The following is a 21,337-nucleotide window of genomic DNA, read 5'->3' as shown; positions in this document are numbered from 1 at the left end:
GAATTTTAGTATTATGTATTTTATACCTGTTCATTGCAACTCTTTGAAAAGAATATTTATTTTTAAGTCTGTTGTCCTTTTACTCAGTGAAACACAAAGCTCTATCAAATCAAAGTATCCAGCAATAATCTCTAAAGAAACTAATCTGTTATTAGAAAAAAAAATCATTTCTGGGGCTGGAGAGATGACTCAGTGGTTAAGAGCACTGGCTGCTCTTGCAGAGGAGCCAGGTTGGATTCCCAGCACTCACATGGTGGCTACCAACTCCAGTTCCAGGGGATCTGATGCCCTCTTCTGGCCTCTGCATTCAGTGCATGTCACAAATTCACTAGTGTGTATGCAGGTAATACACTTATATACATAAAATAAAAATAATAAATAAAATATTTCTAATTAAAAAATCATTTCTCAGTAATTAACAGGAAAACAGTCTGCCCTGTGCATGCACGTCTGTACTAGTTTCTCTACCTGGGAAGAGAGTTTAAAATGAATATGTATAACCTGTTTTTCCAGTAATTACAAATCAAGACCTATTTGAATCACACCTCTGTTCTTCCTTCACTAATTCAATTACACAAAATTCCCAAAATTTTCCTTTGAACCGAGTACCATTAGACATTCTTTTTGAAGAATTTTCGTGAACCACAGGATGACTAACTAGAAATGAAAGAATCTTATGTTTAGGATTGCTTTACTTTTGTGAAAGTATAATCTTGAGAAAAAGACAAAATGCCTGAGAAATTACATTTTGTTCTTCTGTTATCTTGTGTTAAAGGTATTTGTTGCTTATATTTGCAACAAGTTAATATAGTAAATATTTTAAAATTCATGTACTCAAATAATGGCCATTATATACACTTATATACATATATATATATGTATATGTCATTTATATACATATATACATGTAAATGTCATTTATATACATATAGATGTATGACATTTATATACATACATACATATATATGTATGTGTCATTTACATATATATACATATATGTTGAAGGAAACGAGCTACTTTTAAAACTATTTCTTCTCTTTAGAAAGAGTTGAGATCAACATTTACTTTTATTACAGTTTAATATAGTAGGTTATTATAATCTATTTACTTAAAGCTATCTGTTATTTAAAACATGATAAGATTATAAGAATACACCATAGTTAATTTAAGACATCATTTGTTATGCTAGTCAGTAGCATTCACATTTATTCATTCTCTGAATATTTTGTTAGCTAATAATATACATGAAGTAGTACCTTGATTCTTTGAGTCAATTTGTTAAGGCTGTATTGTAAGGGTCAGATACACTGCTGTTATGTAAGAAGAACTGTGCTAGAGGTATTATTAAAATAAATGGAAGGAGGAAGAAAACTTAATTCTGACTAGTTGAATGAGAAAGAATTTCACATAGAATATATACACCCACACAGACGCATGCATAGACACAAGTTTTCATGTATGTATATTTACACATAAATCGTTTCCAAACAAAATTTTAAGAAGTCATGAGGATATTTTCTGTATTCTGAAAAGATATGAAGCTTAGTATGATTCCTTGCAATCATCTATATGCTGTATTCCTCAATAGAAGCAAGTGGCAATGGGGAAAATTCAGTGTGGTGGTTTGAATGAAAATGTCTCCTATGGGCTCCAAGTATTTGGACACTTGGTCCCCAATTTGGGGTGCTATTTGGGGAAGGTCATGGAACCTTTAGGAGGTATGGCTTTGCTGGAGGAAGCACATCACCTGGGTGACTTTGAGAGTTCTTAATTAAGCCTTGCCAGATTACCAGTCTCTTTCCTCCCTGTGCCTGCTTGAAGATGTGATCTCTTGGCTTTCTGCTCTGGCCCTCTTTACCACCAGGCGTTTGCTGCCATTATGGCCTCTAAGCCCTCTGGTTTAGTAAGCAAAATAAACTATTCCTTATATAAGTTCCCTTGGTCTGCGGTGCCTTATCACAGCAACAGAAAAGAGCTAATATATTTGGAAAGATCTGGTATGTCAAACTAAATCATTTTTGGTTTACTACACAATCTGTTGTGGTAGCATAGAAATCCAGTGTGTGTAGGGGAGGGCTATGGGAAGGTGTCGATGGGGGAGGGGGCATAAAGATGATTAAGATGTTAAATATGAAAGTCACAAAAATTCAATAAAAATATGCAAAAAAAAAAAAGTTTCCTAGAAGCTAGGTCCTGAAGGAGCAGGTAAAAAGTTATCTCAATGTTGTAGGAAAGACACTGAAATACTCTTGGTTCTGCTGGTATTTTTACTACATCGGTTTCTTCCACAGGAGATAATGTATTGTATATCGTAGAACAAAATCTTCTAATCTTCAAACAGGTAAAATCATATAGTCCCAGACCGCAATCATTTAAGGCAAGGATACCGATGTAGACTATCTAGAACGTCTTCATTTCCCCTCTTTTTCCTACAATTTGCAGCTCTCACTTGACTTTGTGTTCTAGCCTCCCTCATCCATTTTGTTACCGCCTCCTGATTTTTTCCACTTCCTTGTCTTCCAAAGGCCAGAAGAACGCTGGAACTGCTCTTACATCTGTATTCTTGATTATTTTGCATTCCTATCACCCCATGGAAACTGTCTAGCAGAAATATAACTTTTAGTTAAGGGTCAGAGTCCACATCTTTTCTTACTAATTATGCAGCTTAGTACCTCTAGATAACAACACTGACACAACTGACAGGGAATAACAGGACTCTAAGCACCACTGACTATACTTTGCCTTACTTCCTTGCTTTTATATTTTGTGTCTTTGTTATGATTCAAAGGTCATATATCCCAACAGACAGTGCATAAACTTACAACAAAGCGAAATTATAACCTAATCATATTCCTCCTTTTCTTAAGCCTTTAGGACTAATCACAGTAAGACCACATCAAATCTAGAGAGTTATCAGTGAAGTAGAAATCATGGAATGAATCAAAACAACCCTTAAAATGATAAAAACACAAAACATCAGAGGTTAATTTCTATGCTTTAAAATCAGTAACTCAAAAGTTTAGCTTCCATGCACATATCATCCCACAGTAATTACATTTTTATTTTTTTATTATTTTTTTAAAAAACAGTTTCTCCCTATGGCCCCAGCTGACCTGGAACTTCCTGGGTAGTCCATACTGGCTTATATCTTACATCGCTTGGCCTGCCTCTGCCTCTTGAGTACTGGGAATAAAGGCATGTGTCATCACACTTGGCTATTTTATTAAAAAAAACATAGTATATAGTTATTACTTGAACAAAATGTCATAGAATTGATCATCTGTCTCAAATAGCACTGTTAATCAAAACTCACTGATAGACTATGTCTCAACATACAAACCTAATGTCTTTTTCAAACACTCAAGATGCTTTGATTACAGTACCAATCCCTCCTCTCTGTTCCTCTCATTTTCAGCAGAGGGCTCTTGACTATTGTCTTCAGGACAGAATCTTTATCAAGAACATACCACTCATAAATTAATGAAATTTGACATGACACAGTTTCTCACATTATAGATGTGTAAACAAGCTCAACATTCAATATTGCTCAGCCTTTAACCTAACACGCTGCAGTTTTACTCCTTCATTTATGTTCCTGCACCCTGCAGATCCCCATATCTGAACTGTTTCTATTCCTGCAGTCTTGACATTTGTTGGCAACTGTGCTAGTCTGTAGATCTATTTTCTATTTGTAAAAGAAATCAGGGACTGGAAGAGATTCTCAGGGTGTTCATGGCAGGTTCATTAGAAACTAGAATTTCTTGGACTAGTGGAAAATTTAAAGACTTCTCAAGTTGTACTGTGGGCTTCAGGCCACCTATTGCTGGAAATAATGTTAAAGATGTTTTTCCTAGGAACTTAAATTTTGGCCATCTCAGACTTCTTTTTATACTATACTGGTATAAGTTAGGCAATTCAGAAAGTAATGTGTGGCAGGTCTACTAAACTTCTGGGTTCATTGATTTTTGTCTTTTTAAAAAATTATGTTCTTCATCTAAGTGTTAGTTGCATTAAAAATGAGTTTCTCTGTATGAAACAGAATATTTTAATAATGAAATGGATATCTTTTTTAAATGTTAAAACCTCATTCAATTTTATGTCTTATAGGGTTTATACTGAGTACAATATTATATAACTATATTAATTCAGCACTGTGAACCTAAAAGTTTATAGCCAATTTTGAAAGAGATGCATCTTAGCTCTGGAAATTGTTATTGAATATGTCAATGCTGTTGTAATGAAATGCTTCTTCTAATTATGTGGTTATTACATAAACAATTAAAATATGCTCTTTATTGTTTTAATTTTATGTGTATGAGTATATTGCCTACATGTATCTAAGTGCACCAGTGTCCTGCAATGCCTGACATGTCAGAAGAGGTCATCAGATCCCCTGGAGCTGGAATTATGGATAGTTGTTAACCGCCATGTTGGTGTGGGGATCTGAAACTGGTTCCTCTGCAAGAGCAGTCAGTGCTCTTAACTGCTGAGCCACCTCTCCAGCCCCTGATTTTCCTATTTCTATTTCCTGATGATTCTATTATCATGGTTATCAAATAAGTCCCAAGTGCTACATAGAAAACAAATTACACTATCTTCCTATCCTCCAAAATATTATAAGCATGTTTGATTACTATTTTCTATTTCTAGCAGGTAGTGTTAGAATGCTGTTGCTTTGGACTTACAAAGGGAGTAAGAATGAACTTTTAGAGCCAACCTTGTTGTAAGTCCAGAGACTTCTGTTTAGACTTTGGGGGAGCCCTGCTAGATGAACATCCTATGATTAATGTGTGTTTCATCTCAGAGAGTTAGTGGAAATGCCTCAGGTATTAATTTAAAAAGTGAATCATTAAGTCAATTAAAAACATTAATTGGGGTAATTACAAGATGATCATAATTTATATAGATTTTAGTTACAATGTATACAATTATCTTCAGTTGCACAGGGAAAAATAATGAAGCTGTTTATCTGCAGTATTTGCCTAAATGAAAATTGCAAGTATGGAGAAACTACGCATGCACACATGCTCAAGGACTATTTGAATTAGAGCTGCCACCAGTCTAGTTACAAGCTAATGAATTTCCCTGAGGGCAGGGTGGTGTGCAGAGAACACAAGACTTTTTAAAACACCACACATCACTAAATCATATTCCTTAATTTTCACTTTGTTTTAAATGGGTCCCACTTAAGAGTAATTATTAACCTTCCTGAGTTGTATAGCCAAAAGGTAACCCTGTGCATAAACACTTTGAATTCTCATTCCTAACTTCCTTGTCTGACAAAAGAGAGACAAATTTTACTTACAGATCTATATAAGTGAAAAAAAAAAAAAAACATAACATGAAAGGGAGGAGGATTAACATCTATCTCCAGACATAGCAGGTCTTCTTTACATTCCCAGAAGAAGCATCAGTTGGCTTAAGTCCACGTTTTTCTTTGTTTTCCTTTTCTGAAGGCTGAGATTGAGTTGGTCATAAGCCCGATCTCTTGAGCAGATTTCTTTCTTTTGAATTCCAATTTCATCACTTACACAGCTGTGTGACCTTGGCCATGTAAATTATTGCCTTAGCTTTGCTTTCTTTATCCATAAAATGAGACTGTGAAAATAAAACTACTTCCTCCATTGGGGTGTTGTACGGATTCAATCTCTAATACCTCTAGAGCATTGACAATAGTTTTTGATATAAAATAAGGACAATATAAATGCCAGCTCTAATTATGGATTCAGGGAAATGGAGTATGATTCAGGTTTAATTGTTAAATCTGGGTCACAAAGAACAAACAAACCATTGGAAAGAGTGTCCTCCAACACAGTCTTTATTTCCCCTTTCGATCTGGTTTAGGATGATTTACAAACATCTCATGGGATCATAATGAGATGGCCCAGGAACAGCATGCATCCTGAAAATGGTGTGTGATTGGAGATGTTTTAATTTGTTGGTTTTTCAGAAATAAGTTTTTTTTTCTATATTTTTTTTCTGTGTGTGTACATGGTGTATGTGTGTGTATGTGCATGTGTGTGGTGTGTATGTGTGTGTGTTTTTGTGTATGCTTACAGAGGCCAGAGGTTGACAACAGGATGGCTTTTCAATTGCTTCTCCACATTACTTTTTAAGACTAGATCTCTTCATTGTACCTCTGGCAATTGCTTGCTTTTTCAGCTAAACTGAATGGGCAACAAATCCAGGGTGTCAACCTGACTCACCCACTCAGTGCTGCATACCCAGCTCTTTATAGAGGTGTTGGAAATCAGAACTCAGATTCCCCTGATTGTACAGCAAGAACTTTACCTGAGGCACTATTTCCCCAACCCTCGGACAAACTTGAGAATTTAGAGATTGGTTTTAAGTTTGCGACACATATTGGGATCCCAGGAGTATTTCAATATTTAAATATGTATTCCTAGGTTGGAAAATTCATTAAACGTTTAACAGTACGTGCATATTTGAGAACTACTTGCCATTTCAATAAAAGGTCTGGCACTCTAGAAATGAAGAAATTTAATTTACCTCCTTTCTCAAATTTAATCTATAATTTTTAGAAAGAAAATAGTAAAAAAAAGACTTGTCTGATTATAGAAAGGCACAAATGATCATATGAAATTATAGTCATTTAGCCATTTTGCTGTTAGAAATCAGCAATGTGTTGAACTATTTAGCATGCATTTCATCGTCCTCTACAATTTTTGCCATGCAAATTAAAAATAACTGCAAGTTAGGCAACATATTATGTTTTTATATCAAGTTAGAGGCCTTCTTTCCCTCATAAATATCCATGCACAAATCGATGGGTTTCCACTTAAAATGTATTTCTTCAAAGACCAGTTGTAACATGTCCTCTGTGCTAGTGTAAGATTACCTTTTTATTTATCTTGGTTCTAAGTTAATTATAAAAATGCTTGCAGTGAGTGATAGCATTGCTTGCTTAGTAAGCATCTTAAACTAGATTAATCTTCCAGCCACTCTTAATGGAAACTAAATCACGCATCAACATGCTGTAACAATGTAATGATGAAACAGTAAATGAATCACTCAATTAACCCCTTGATAAAAATCGAAAAACTACTTTGCTGTTACAGTGTGTAAAGTCAAACCAAGTATTTCTATTTTCCTTTCTGTGTCTGCCTAAAAACGTGACTCCATTTTGGAGCATAAACATAATGTTGGGCATTTCATATATACAGTAAAAAATAAAACCTCTGCTTGATTTCAGTTGTTCTCTGAACTTGTAAGCAAAGAGACCATATTTGATGCCATAGGTAACTGTATAGTATTGCTTCTAAAATATTTCTTATTTGTAGCTGGATTCATGGTTGATATTGATCTTGTTTTACGAGTCTTTATCTATGAAGTAACTGGGTTCCCATTGGGTTATATGTTCCTTTTCATTCTAAGTGTCAGATTTCTCTAATTCTTTGTTTAATCTTTTTCAGCCAACTATGGAATCAGTTCCGAATGTCTCAGTCATTCAGTATATGATATAGAAGCTGTTGATTTTATTGATATGAGTATGTCTAAGATAAATAAATTCTTAGGGGAAAAAGGAAACATAGTTATCAAGACAGTAAGTTTCTGATGAAAAGATACCATGTTGATAGAGACAGCAATGTATAGAACTATAACACAAAGGACCCTAAGATGTCCCCACACATAGCGGGTGTGATGAACTTCAGAGGAAGCGAATGCAGGGTCTTATGGGAGGCTTTCTGAGGTTGATACTTGAGCTAAATGTGAATTAAGATAAAACTTCAATCACTACATCCAAAAGGGATGGTAATTTCAAGCAGATGAAATCATGGAATAGTTTTGGAATCTATTTATGTTAGTGGCACTCAAGATAATAGCATGAAAGATTGCAGTGTCTGTACTTCGAAAAAATTTTGGATGGAGTTCAACTATACCCAACTTTAAGTTTTAGTAAAGTTTTCTAAGTGTATCTTTGTAATAAAGGATTTTATTTTAATTTTACTTATGTGTATATGTGTGAATGCCAATGGGATGGGTGCCTGCAGAGTCTAGAAAAAAGTGTTGAATCCCCTGGAACTGGAGTTACAGGTGGTTGTGAGTTACTTAACATGAGTGATGGGATCAAACTTGGGTCTTCTTTTTTCATCACTGAGGCATCTCTCCAGATGTTAAGTGCATCTTCTAAGAAGATAAGGCATACAGTTTTTATTTTGTCATGTTGTCCATGCGTTGCTGATATCAGAAAGTCCATCCCCAGTACATAAACTATATTTGATTTTAAAAGTTTATATACTAAATAGCTGTGTGATTATCATATGTCAACAGAAAAAGAAAATTATATCAAATCAACTCTTGAGTGTCCATAAATTAATTTTCTGTGATGCCAACTAATTGGAGCCTTCTGAAATTTAGACCTTCTGAAATTTAGTAATGTATAGCTTTTCTATGCTTTACGTAATTATGTGTTTGTGTGCTGGATTGCTCTTGTCAAACTGACACACCTGGGTGGAGGGAAACTCAAATGAGGAATTTCCTCCATCAGACTGAACTGTGACTATGTCTGTGGGGTATTTTCTAAGTTGTTGAGTGATGGTAGATGGCCCAGCCTGTTGTGAACAGTGCCATATTGGCAGGTGGTCCTGTATTGCATAAGAATGCAGGCTGAGCATGGGCCAGGGAAGCAAGCCAGTTAGCATCATTCCTCCATGACCTGGGCACTGAGTTTCTGCCCTGAGTTCCTGCCTTGGTTACCCTCAGTGATGGACTGTGACTGGGAGATGTAAGATAAAATAAACAGTTTCATTCCAAATTGACTTTGGTCAGTATTTTTATCACAACAGTTGAAGGCAAACTAAGACAGTTTATGTAGTAAAAACAAAAGTTATATTGATGACAGGGATGGCAAGAATAATGGTGATGGTGTCGATTGCTTCAACTACTGCAGACTAAGTTACATTGATTTGTCCTTTTATTCTCTAGCACATCTCATGTTAGATGGGCATTCTTATTGTCTCCATTATGTAGTTTAGAATCTTGACACTCAGTGACATTGTTCACTTGATTTGGGTCATAGAAAATAAATAGAAGACTTGAAAGTAAATCCATGAAGAATTTGGTGCCAGACCCCAGCATGTTGAGTCAGGGTTCAAAGATGTTTTAGCAAGATGATTTCCTTGAATTCAGCTTCCTTTTGGAGGAACTGCAGTTCTTACCTGTGATTATACACTACAGTCATCCTTAACATTCTCAGACACAATGATGGCATGCTCACCCAGGTTCTGATTCAGTAAACAGATTCATGATGAGGCTTTCACTTATATAATTTTAACATTTGCATCAATAAGTTTTATTTTTACATTTATTTTGTGTGTGTGCACATGAAAACATGGGCATGTTTGGAGGTCAGAGGACAACTTGAAGGAGTCAGTCCTCCGCTTCTACCACTTGGGTCCTGGAGATTTAACTCAGGTCATAAGGCTTGGTGGCAAGTGCCTTTACCTGTTGAGCCATCTCTCTGGACCCTGTGTAGATAATTATGATTTACTCTTCTGTGGTTCTGAATCTTGATGGAGAGTCTTGGTTTAAGTCTGAAGCATTTGGGAACTAATGAACATGCCATATCATAAATTAAATTATTATACTGCATTAGCCACTGTTCATTAGTTCACATAAAGGCAACATTGAATGACCTTCCTCAAATAGTACAATGTTTCCTTTGATAGACAATGATGGATCTTCATTTGGAAGGTGTAAAATATGCTTTTCCTCTTAAGAGACTTTTCAAATTATTTCCCTTTGTCATACATTAAAACTAACTTCTTTAACATGGGATTAAGACTGATTCTGAGTCAAGTAAAAATAACATAAGAAAATAGATTTTTACTATGAGAGTTGTTCTAGGTAAACTATATGAGAAAAATGGATGAATAATTTCCCAATAAAAATCTTTGTAGCCAGGGTCCATTAAGTAACTTAGAATTTTAATTCCAGGATTAATAACAAAAACACTAAAAATGAACGAATGGTTTTCTATAAAATACATTAATGGAGTCTAGCGAGGTTGAAAAATGTTATATTTGACCTTAAAGTTTGCCATCCTCCACATACCTTATGGAAGGGATAAAAAGGTCAGTCTAGAAAAGAACAATGTTTGTTTGTACTTTGATTTATTTTTATTGCGTCTCCAGAAACAAAATAAATTAATATAAATTAAAACTCATTTTAGATTCTAAAATTTCATTGATTAAGATAATTTATACACATTTTTAATTCAAAAAATTAATTATTTTTCTCTGAGAAGCAAACGTCTTAAAAGAAATTTCTAAAGGCAGGTCAGTGCCATCTAGTGGCCAAACCAGTGAACAGAATCGCCTAATTTAAGGAGGGTGCATTTGGTATAAATGGGTTTCATCTATACATATACAAGCATAAATCTTCAAATGTAAGCTTATTTTTAAGAATATTTAGTTTAATGTATAATCATGATGCAAACATATGGAATTTCACTAAAATAAAAGTTGAACACTTAACAAATTGTTAATTAAGAAGCAATTGCAAGTCCATAAAACAAAGAATGAACACAAAAGGTATAAAGGATAAACAAGTCCCTAGATGGAGAAAATACACAAAAAAATAGAAAAAAATATAGATTGGGTGTGCCTTTAGTGCCCACATAGGCTTAAGGTTATTGTGAATAACAATTCAAAAAGCAAAAATCAATGTTGTTACCTCATAAGGAGACTAGTTATAATTGGGTAATATCTCAGAATATACCTTTTAAGGTAGAAAAGAGGACAGGTTACTGAGCAGAATACTTGACAGATGAGAGACTTCATGAAAGTCTATATAATTCCCTTCACTGTAGATTCTTAATAATGACTTAAAATGATCGTTATAGAAATGAATTCTCATCTTGAGAGAACAAAAACTTGACTAGATAAAATTAAGTTTCCTTTTAGGCTTTAATTGAATTGAAAGCACAGGACACTCTCTCATCCTTTTAGTGTGTGAGTTCTGTGCTTGTTTGACCCAACTGTAATTCTATCTTTTGTTACTTCTTTTCCTGAGACTCCAATTAACTTTACAAAATTTCTCCTCAGGGGAAAAATCAAGAGATTAGTTTAGCTAACAATGCAGTAATATAAAAATCTCTGTAGGAGCTTTTTCTGACCTATTCCAGGGACTGTGCCAACTCGAATGCTGGGATGATAAAAGAGCTCTTCACAGCTCAGGAGATAAGAAAAAAAAAAAAAAAGAACCATCGCATCAGACCCAATTGCTCTTCAGACCCAATTGCTCTTAGTGGAATTCAAAAGAATCCGAAATAGGCTTACTGTCTAAAAATGCCACACTTTGCAGCTAGAGTCTAGGATACAAAAGGGTACATAGGTTGACTTATCAGTGATGTAATTTTCTCTCCCTGATGAGGAAAGCTTTTATATGTTCTAAATAATCAGCAAAGGAGACACTCATTCTTTTCCTTAGCCTCTCACAGCAAACAGTATGGTTTTAGGAGCACAGAGCCATGAATTAGCACAGTCACATAGCTTCTCATGTCCCCAGTCTTAACCATGATGAGTTTTCTTGGTCTGCCTGTGATGTCGAGAAGTAGCTGGTTCTATTTTTTTCTGTATATTGCTTAAAAAACTCTCCAGTTAACCACTTTCTTCCTTTCTTATCTCTTCAAAAGTATGACATGAAACAGAAAGAAAGAAATAATTATATGAAGATATTTTAATCATCCATTTGAATTACTTATTTTTAATTTTAAGATTGAGAAACCCAGGATTGTATAGCTTTTAAAGAAGCTGTTTTGACATAGACTATCCTTAGAATAATGTCCTGATTCAAATATAAATGGTACTTACATGGCTGTGATTACTCAAAAGTTTTTCCTGAAACAGTTGATAATTAATGTACATACAATTAATTCATGGCTGTTAACTCTTTGCAAAGAACAATACAGTTTATCTTTAAAGATAGTGTTTTATAGATCTACAGACATATACATGAACATATATATTCAGGAATACACAGGTATACATAAATGAAGACATAATACACATTTATGCAAATATAAACATACATGTATATGTACAAATGCATATTCTCCTTTATGTATTTTTACATTCTGATTTATGTTGAAAGTTCTAGTATCATATTTGTGATAATAATAACAACCCTAATAATAACCATTACTACTGTGATTGATCTCTGGCCAAGAAGTAATTTTCTTGATGTAGACTATTGTCCAAATTCTGAAGTCCAACAATACAGTTATGTTCATCAAATTCTTGGAAACAAAAACTGTAAGTTGGCGGTAACTGCATATTTTATCACAAATTGATGGTATATTCACTATGTCTTAACAACTATCTGACCATTTTGATTTCATCTACAACCTTGCCCCTGAGTGTGGACAAGCACATTCACTTCAGGATGAACCCCTTGTCTTCCTCCTCAGTGTGATACAGTGTCCCTTTGCTACATAGACTGAAAATCTTGGCTCCTTCCTCTCTCTGTGTTTTCTTCAGGGAACTGCTAACTCTATAGAGAAATAAAAGGCATCATGTGAGAGGGTCTCCAAACTCTTATTGAGTTTATCAAGCTGTATGTATGTTTCCGCTTTCATCTCTCCTTTCTGTCAAAATGGTGTCACTTTTCTCCCTCAGTCCCTGCTGGGCTACATCCAGGTCAGATTTCATAGTCCTGAAGGCTTCTCTCACATCCACATGTTACTGAAAACTTATAGAAAGACAACTTTTGATGCTTCCTGAGTCCTCAACTATTCACTAATCATTTTGACTACTAACCAAACATCTGCAAGACATTCAACTTCTTTATCCTTAGTTTCCTTACCTGTGGAATTGGAGTAATAGCAGATACCTCATAGTATCAGAATGATATAAAAATTATAATAATTAATAAGCAAAAAGCCAGGATGAAATCATTTGATAAAATATTGCTATCTTTCTCCTTACGATTCAAATAAGAGTCTGTGCCTGTACAAAGACAGCAGTTTCTCTTATGATTAGCACTCCCTTTTCTATTGCAAACTTAATTTATTTTTCAGTCTCACAGTGAAACTACTTAAAAGTGATACTATCTCCCCCTAGTATCTGAACCATTCCATCTCAAGTTCTCACAAGAATCATTAATATCAGCTCCTATGTGAAAAGACTCTTTTTTAATATTTTATTTCTTATTATATTTATTGTTTGTGTATTTTGAGTGTATTACATGCATGTGTTTAAGTGTACCTGTGTCGTGCAATGCCCGTGGAGGTCAGACATCAGAAGAAGGAATCAGAGCCCTTGGAACTAGATTTATGGATGATGGTTGTTAGCCACCATATGTGTGCTGGAAATTGAACCCAGGTCCTCTCCAAGAGCAGTCAGTACACTTAACCATTGAGCCATCTCTCCAGCCCCCATGTGGAAATACTCGTATCTCAGTTGCTTTCTGAATTTTTTAGTGTGTGTGTGTGTGTGTGTGTGTGTATGTGTGCGCGCCACAAGACACATGTAGAGGTCAGAAGACAACCTACAGTTTCTGTCTTCACCTTTCCTCTTGTTTGACACAGGATCTTTCTTATTCTTCACCCCTGAGCACACTAGTCCAAAGAACTTCCTGTAGGGGTGCTGGGATGTATATGTCTGGCTTTTCTATGAGTTGTAGAGATGTGAACTCAGGTTGTCAGGTTTACACGCAAGTGCTTTACACACCAACCCATCTCCCCACCCCCTTAGCTTCAGTCTTTATGAAACTTAGCAAGTTTGGACAGGGCGCTCCTTGCAAATACTTTCTCTATTGGAATCTTGGGCCTTACATCGTATGGAATTTAGCACCTGTTTAACACAACACATGGTGCATTATGCGCTCCCCCAGATCTGTCATTGACTTAGCTACCAGAACATTAGCAAAGTTACCAGGTCAGAGCTTTACTGAAGCATAGAACTCTCAGCTCTCGGGCTTTTCACTGTTGTTCAAGAACAGGTGGAGTCCTGAATTCCATCTAAGGCCATTGATTTCATGATAGATTCCCAGGAAGAGGATAAATCCACATTAGTCCCTTATAAATTCTCTATATTTAGGATATTCTAGAAATAGGGGGAAGCCCTTAAGTTATATTATTAGTTTTCAGAACTGCTTCTGTTGGTCAGTAGGAAACAAGGCTGTTAGTTTCATGAAGGCTAAAATTGCACTATTTGCAGTTTAATATTTGTCTCTCATCACCATAAATTACGGCTATACGTAGTAATTATTTAATCTACATTTCTTGTTAAACATCTAAATTATGTCACTTCATCAATTTACAGGAATTATGTCATTAAGTGCAATTATCCTAAATAGCTGAATGTAATTTAAAAAATCTTACACCCAGAAAAGGAAGTGTCAGATGTTTCTATCATAAGTACATAAAGGATGGCTCAGTTTGAATGGAGTGAGGGACTCTCTGGCTTTTAGGTGACCTCGGTCATGGGGGCCACCTATAGCAATTCCTTTCTTACATTAGGCCTATTTTCAGACAGTTTCTGCGGTAACAGTCCCTTGAAGCTTAAAACCAGTAATATTTACAGTGGTAATGATGTCTCTGGTATTTTGTACTTCTCAAAGGTCTAGCAGCTCTCTGTAGGGTTGGGGATTGGAAGTTCGCATTCAAATTTCTCTGCTTAGGAGCCCTGCCTTTGCTAAAGAACTGTTTATTCCAACTGCTGTGAGACATCAATGTGTAATGATGAAGTGCTGTGAGGAAGCCAGGATAAAGGGTTCAGATCCACTGTTTATTAGAATGTGTGACTTTGGACAGTAACGTAATCTCTCATCAATTGTCTTTCTCCTCTAACAAAATATAGGCACTGATTGGATGATTGCTGTGAATAATAACAGTGATCTCCTATTGACCACATAAGAAGCATGCTACCTTTCAGGTCTCTGATTAAGTATTACTACTTCAGTGGTCTTAATCAACATTGTCCATTTTCTAATAACTGGTGATCGAGTATCATCCCTTTATCAGTAGAATAACACATTCTTGTTTTCAGGTCATGTATGGTGTGAAGGCAGACAGAAGCCATGATGCTCTGTGGCTAGTACAGTGCCTGAATCACAAACAATGCTGAAGAGGTGAAGGAATTATATATGCTTCCTTTCCTTTTCCATTTTCTCCACAATTAGTGTTTTCATATTTAACTGTTAAATTCATCTATACTAAAATCTTCGAGATATTTTGTTAGGTTTTGCAAGAAACTGCATGGAAAGAAAATTTCTAAAATTATTTACAAACTGTTATTCAACTTATAGATACCATCTGCCCATTAAAAGGGAGTAGGCTGCCTGTGGCTGAGGATCCAGAAATTCAGTGGATTCAGTAACTCCTACAAGCCAACCTCTTCAAATATTGCCAGGTGTGAGGTTCTTTGCCCAAGCAGCAGACTTGCCCTAACCACAGGAACTTGTTCTGTTGCTGTAAACACAAGCTTCACTTTCTTCCCTCAGGCTCTGTCTTCAGCTTGTCTCACCCGGCCAGCTCCCTCGCCTCCTGTGGACTCTGATTTCAAGGTGTGGCTTAAACTGCTTGTCTGGAATTGGGCTGCATCAATCTACTTCTACTCTTTTTTTTAAAAAATCTTCTTCCCTGAGAACAGACATCGAATACAAGTCAGACTGCGTTTGTTTACGTAAATACCCCAGCAGACTAAAATATCGGTTAACATTTTTACATTGCAAAGTCTTCGTATTTTGCAAAGCATGCACAACAGCAGGGTCTTCAGTAATACTTGCTCTTTTGTATGTTTTAGATCTAATTTGATTGATACATGTTTAGGTCTTCACAACTTTGTGGGAAACACTAATTGTGCAGAAGTGCTAACTTCAAGAACCATGTAAATTTGTATGTTACCATTCACAGAAGTGAGATTTACAGGCCAAAGTAAAGAAGAACAGCAAATTAGTTTGTGTACGTCTCGCCTGAATGAATGATCCTAAACTAATGGCCCAGGGAGCTGAGGTACCAGACTGGATTCAGGAAGATACTGCCATTAATTTTTATGCTTCAAAATAGGATGAGCTGTAGACAATCTGCTAATCTTTACTCATAAAGAAATATAAATCCCTCATGTAAGAAAGATAAAATATGAGAACAATTCAAATAAATTCCATGTGTGAATTCCCATTGGCCCTGTTACACTAGGAACTTCCCTTACACATTTTGGGGAAAGTCTGCTGCAGTTTTGCTAAACACTAAGTTTCCAGTCTAAATCTCTGTATCTTCCAACCTGAAGAAGACAGCCATATCTAGTCCCAAATAAAACATCACAGAAAAGAAGGACATAACTTGAAGAAGGCCCCAACCCTTCTGACAGTACTCACTCTGATAATAGAAAATTTTCAGAAAATAGTTATAGACAGACTTTTAAATTTAGCAAGTGCACAGAGCACATCTATTTCTTATTTGCTACACTGCTCTGCCATCTGTGGGTCAGACAGCAGACATCTCAGAATGCTGGTAACTGTATTTAGAGTTCTTTAAGCATATGTGAACATTTACATGTTTCTTTTGACTTCTTGAGAACTTCAATATTTTTTGGTTTATGTAGTCAAAATGAATGCCTCTTAGTCTGTTTTAATATTATTCATTGAGGGGGCTGGAGAGATGGTTCAGCAGTTGAGAGCACTGGCTGCTCTTGCAGAGGACCTGAGTTCAATTCCCAGTACCCACAACCATCTTTAACTCCAGTTCCAGGGGATCTGACACCTTCTTCTGATATCTATGGCATTGCATGACATGTGTGTACTTACATATATGCAGATAGTATACTAATACACATAAAATAAAAATAATAAATAAAATAAAACATTATTTGATTGTCCTATAAGGGGAAATTTTAAAGACCTGAAAGAAGATGGTACCTTGTCTTACTCTATTGACTACAGAGAAGTGTGCACTCTACATTCCACTTTTTGGAAAAACAAAAGTAAATATACATCCTTTTTCTTAGTTTAAGTAGTTCTTTGAATAATAAGTAACTTTTTTGTATGGTAGTGTTCATCTATACTGCTTCATTTCACCCTCTTAAAACTCTGTATATGGTCTAGTTTATAGATAATACATGCTTTTCTGATACAGATGCATATTTATACACTTCAAAGGCCAAGTGACAGTTGTATACCCACAAAGTAGCAACCCCAGTATTAGTATTCCGGTCTTGCCAACATACAGATCTATTTTTAACATTATGAATCATTTTCACCTCCTTTACTTCTTCAGCAGTGTTTTATAATGTATATTCAGTGGAAATAAATATTTAGTTCATCTCTCAGATATGACTTCTGGAAATACAGCTGAATACCTATTTCTAGAAGATGGAATCACAGTTTCAAATGAATATAAGCAAACTTATCCTTTAGAAATCTTGGAGGCATGCAAAAAGAGCATGAAAAGGTACTGTGTATATATAATTCCATTTATATAGAAGATGGAAAATGTTGCACAAGAGAAAGTAGGTAAGAAAAGCCATGTGATTCATAGTGAACATACCTGGCTTAGGAATTCTCGGTGCTATTTGAATAGCACCCAAATGCACATGTAAAAATCTGTTTATTTCTGGAGAATGAAGTATAAGAGGTACATACATAAACATTGAGGCACAGGGAGACATGCAAGAGCAAAGTATGTACATTGAAGAGTTGTGGGTTGAACATTGGGCTTCCATTTGTTCCGATTTCATCTGTTGAAACTCTAAGCTCTCTGTGGCTATATTTGGGAATAAGGCCTCTAAGGAAGTAACTAAAATGAAACAAGATTGTAAGAGTGATATTCTGATGGGTACAATGAGTGTTGTTATAAAGAGAGACACCCTCAGAGTGCCTGACTGCACCTGTCCTCAGTCTCTTTCTCTGGTCTTTCTCTTTCCTTTTATTACTGTATCTGTCTCTGTCTCTCTGTCTCTCCCTCACACACACGAACGTAAACACCAGGTCATATAGGTACATAAGCAGAAAGTGGCTCCCTGCAAACTAAAAAGACACCAATTTTACCGGAGCCAAATTTGTCAACATATTAATCTTGGACCAGAAACATAGGGAAATAAACTTTAGTTTATTTATGTGTTATTTACCACTTAAGTTAGTCTTTAGTGATTGTTGTAACAAATAGAGCAAATAAGACAGTGGTTAAAGCTGTATGTGTTTAATATTAAAGTTTTGGTTTTCAAACAAATTCATATTTTCACATTTTATTATAATAATCTTTTCAATATATAACTTAAAATTTGTTCATTATTTCTAATAAGCAAGAAGCAAAGACATGGTGTCTCTTTAAATTTGTTTCATGTTCAAAATATCTCATTTCATTGTTAAAATATTAAATATGAATTTGCTCATAGATGTGAGTACTGTCTCTCTTGAATGAGTCCCCTGCCTGCCTACACTTTACTCTTTTATTTTGTCTTACATCTGACATGTGTGGTTGGACTATGGATTATGATTACTTTTACAATGCTTGGTAACCTCTACATTAATCCTGACCAGCTTCAATGGTCTTACATTTTAGGAAGATTCTCTTTTGCCATACTTAAGAAGTATAGCCAGGTAGGAAGCCATAATATTCTGCTTGCTATAGACACACAGCTGGAAGAACGGAAGTTCTGCAGAAAACAACAAATACCTTTCCAAATACTGCATCTACCAACTGCAATACTGCCACTTTTCTTAAAATTATGACTTTACACTTGAAATTTAGTATTTGCAATGAGATATCCTGAAGCTCATTTGGTAAAGATATTTGGGAGTGAAATTATTATCTAATGGATTTGACATCATGAATAAATTACTTGTAGGCATACTTGGATATGACATGAAGAGGGAACATAGCTTTTTTTTTTTTTTTTAAGTTCAATAACTTCCCACCCCCAATGCCAAATGTAATATTCTGGGCTATGAAAGGATTTAATACATTTTATGGGAAAATTGGATCTGTAAACCAATCAATTGATGACCTTTATCCATTTATGTTATTTTCCCTCATACCCCGTTTCCAGCCCACGCTTACTGGCATTTCATTTTATATTTGTTATATAAGTAGGACCAGCATTCTTATCTTTATTTGATAATTATATAATAGATTCATATTAAACCAAAGTCTCGGTTAATTATGGCAGAACTACATAGAAAAGCAATAGAATGGAAAGAGCCTTAGAAATAGTTGAACAAAAGAAAAGTATCAGTCACGTGTTCTCTTCCGGGTGAGATGCAGAGTGTGTTCCTCTTGCATAAAGAAGCTGATTTTTCAGCTGAATTTGCCACCTGATGCCAAAGACAGTGTCAAACATATCGGCCCCTGGTGGGGTATGTAAATGAGTTCCTTTAAGATTCTGAAAATAATTTAACAGACACCTGGATAAAAGCATAATAAAATAAATATTCTTATAGCTCAGACATTTTTCCCATGGATATGTTTAAAAATAGAATGATAGGTACGTATTTAAAATGAAAGATCTAACTTTCTCCTTAGAAAGAGGAAACCTGTTTCTAAGCAATTTAATGACACCGACTAATGAATATAAACAACTAATTCTTAAGAAAAAAATCCTATCTAGATACTATTTCAGATTTTTTCAGAAGTGGCAGTAATTAAAATAGAATTACTTTTATTCAAAAACACATCAAACTATTATATAACTGTGTATTTAAATGACCATCTTTAGCAATGTTACGTGAGCTACCATTTGCTACAAAGCATTGATCACCTAAAAAATACTTAGTTTAAAGCATTCAATTTAATTAAACTATTTAGTTAAGGGCTGGAATGATGGCTCAGAAGTTAAGAGCACTGATTGCTCATGCAGAAGACCTGGTTTCAAATCCAAGCACCTACATGGTGGCTATCAACCATCTGTAATTCCAGTTCCAACTCTCTGATGCCCTCTTCTGTTCTTGAAGGGCACTTCACAACATGGGTGCACTTATACCCATACAGGCATAACACACATACACATAAAATAAAAATAGATACATTTTAAATAATTTTTAAAAAGTTCTAGCTACATAGAGAACATGGTGTTAAACACCCTTAGATGGCAAAAAGTTTTTGTATTCAAATCTAATGAAACAGGCAATCAGCAAATGCTCATATTATGAAAAGGGTGGATCTAAAGGCTTAGTTGGATATGTACTTACTGTTTAAATATAGGAAGAATGCATTATTTTTGTGGAGAGAGTTTTCTAATGGGAAATTGTTTAGTGTTTTATGGGTTGTTAATACAAATATATGCTGATAAGTCAACAGCTGCAATAGAAAAAGATGTAAAGTTCTTGAAATAGGGGAAAGGTTAAGAAGGCAATTCTAAGCCTGCATCTACTATTGATGGCAAGCAAAAGGCCAGCTGCTGACAAGCAGAGTCTGAAATAGGAACCTCTTATATCTGGGAAGAGATTACTAGCCATAATCCAAGAGTGTTGGTACTCATTTTAGTTATAAAGCAATGGGAAGGGGAAGTAATACCTGTTTTTCCACCTTTAGGACCCAGAGGTGAAATCTTTACCAAGAGGTGATGCTGATTATGACATAATCTATTCCCTAAAAATCTATGCTTTTTAGGCATTCCGGCCTGGCCTACAATTCAGATTGGTGCCACAACAGAAATTAGTAAAGGGCCCTTAGATAGATATACCACTAGATATACTGAAAATACCACTAGAAAAAAGTGGGAAAGCTGATATCTGAAAAGGGTTCCAGTTAATCCTCATAAATCAAGAAGTTGAGAGCTTTGCCAGAAATTAATGACAAGCACTCATGTCATTGTCAATCAGCTTTGGACCTGGCCATCATGATATTCCAAGAAGTTACAGGCAGGTTACATTTAAGGGTCCAGAGGGCTGTCTTTGCTGTGCTAGTCAGGATCTGCATTATACTTCATTTCCAATTCATGTCACTTATTTTAAGTTTAATTAGTTGTGCTATTTTAGCATACTGTCAAATCTCTGCAATATTGAAAAAAGTTCACTTTCTTTAAGCTAAAAAATAATATTTTAAGACATACATCCCACTGAAAACCATGCTAAAGCCATGCAATCTTTACTTCCCAAATGTCTTCACCTTATATAACATTACTTGTGTTTAGTAAGTAAAGGGTAAAGCCACAGCTACCATTGTCATGAGATGTTTATGACATTTGCTTTTAAAAGTCCATGTCCCTTAGGTTTTTCTATCTTAGGTTTTTACAGGTGACCCACTTCCATAATTAAAATAAGTTCACTTGATTCACAGAAACACACACACACACACACACACACACACACACACACACACATACACGAGAACACTGAATAGAAAGGAAGGAATGAGCTGGGCATGGTGGTGTAGGTCTTT

This window comes from Nannospalax galili, unplaced genomic scaffold (assembly GCF_000622305.1).
Source record: "Nannospalax galili isolate Female #2095 unplaced genomic scaffold, S.galili_v1.0 scaffold705, whole genome shotgun sequence".
Taxonomy (NCBI): Eukaryota; Metazoa; Chordata; class Mammalia; order Rodentia; family Spalacidae; genus Nannospalax; species Nannospalax galili.
Note: the sequence above shows the minus strand (reverse complement) of the source record.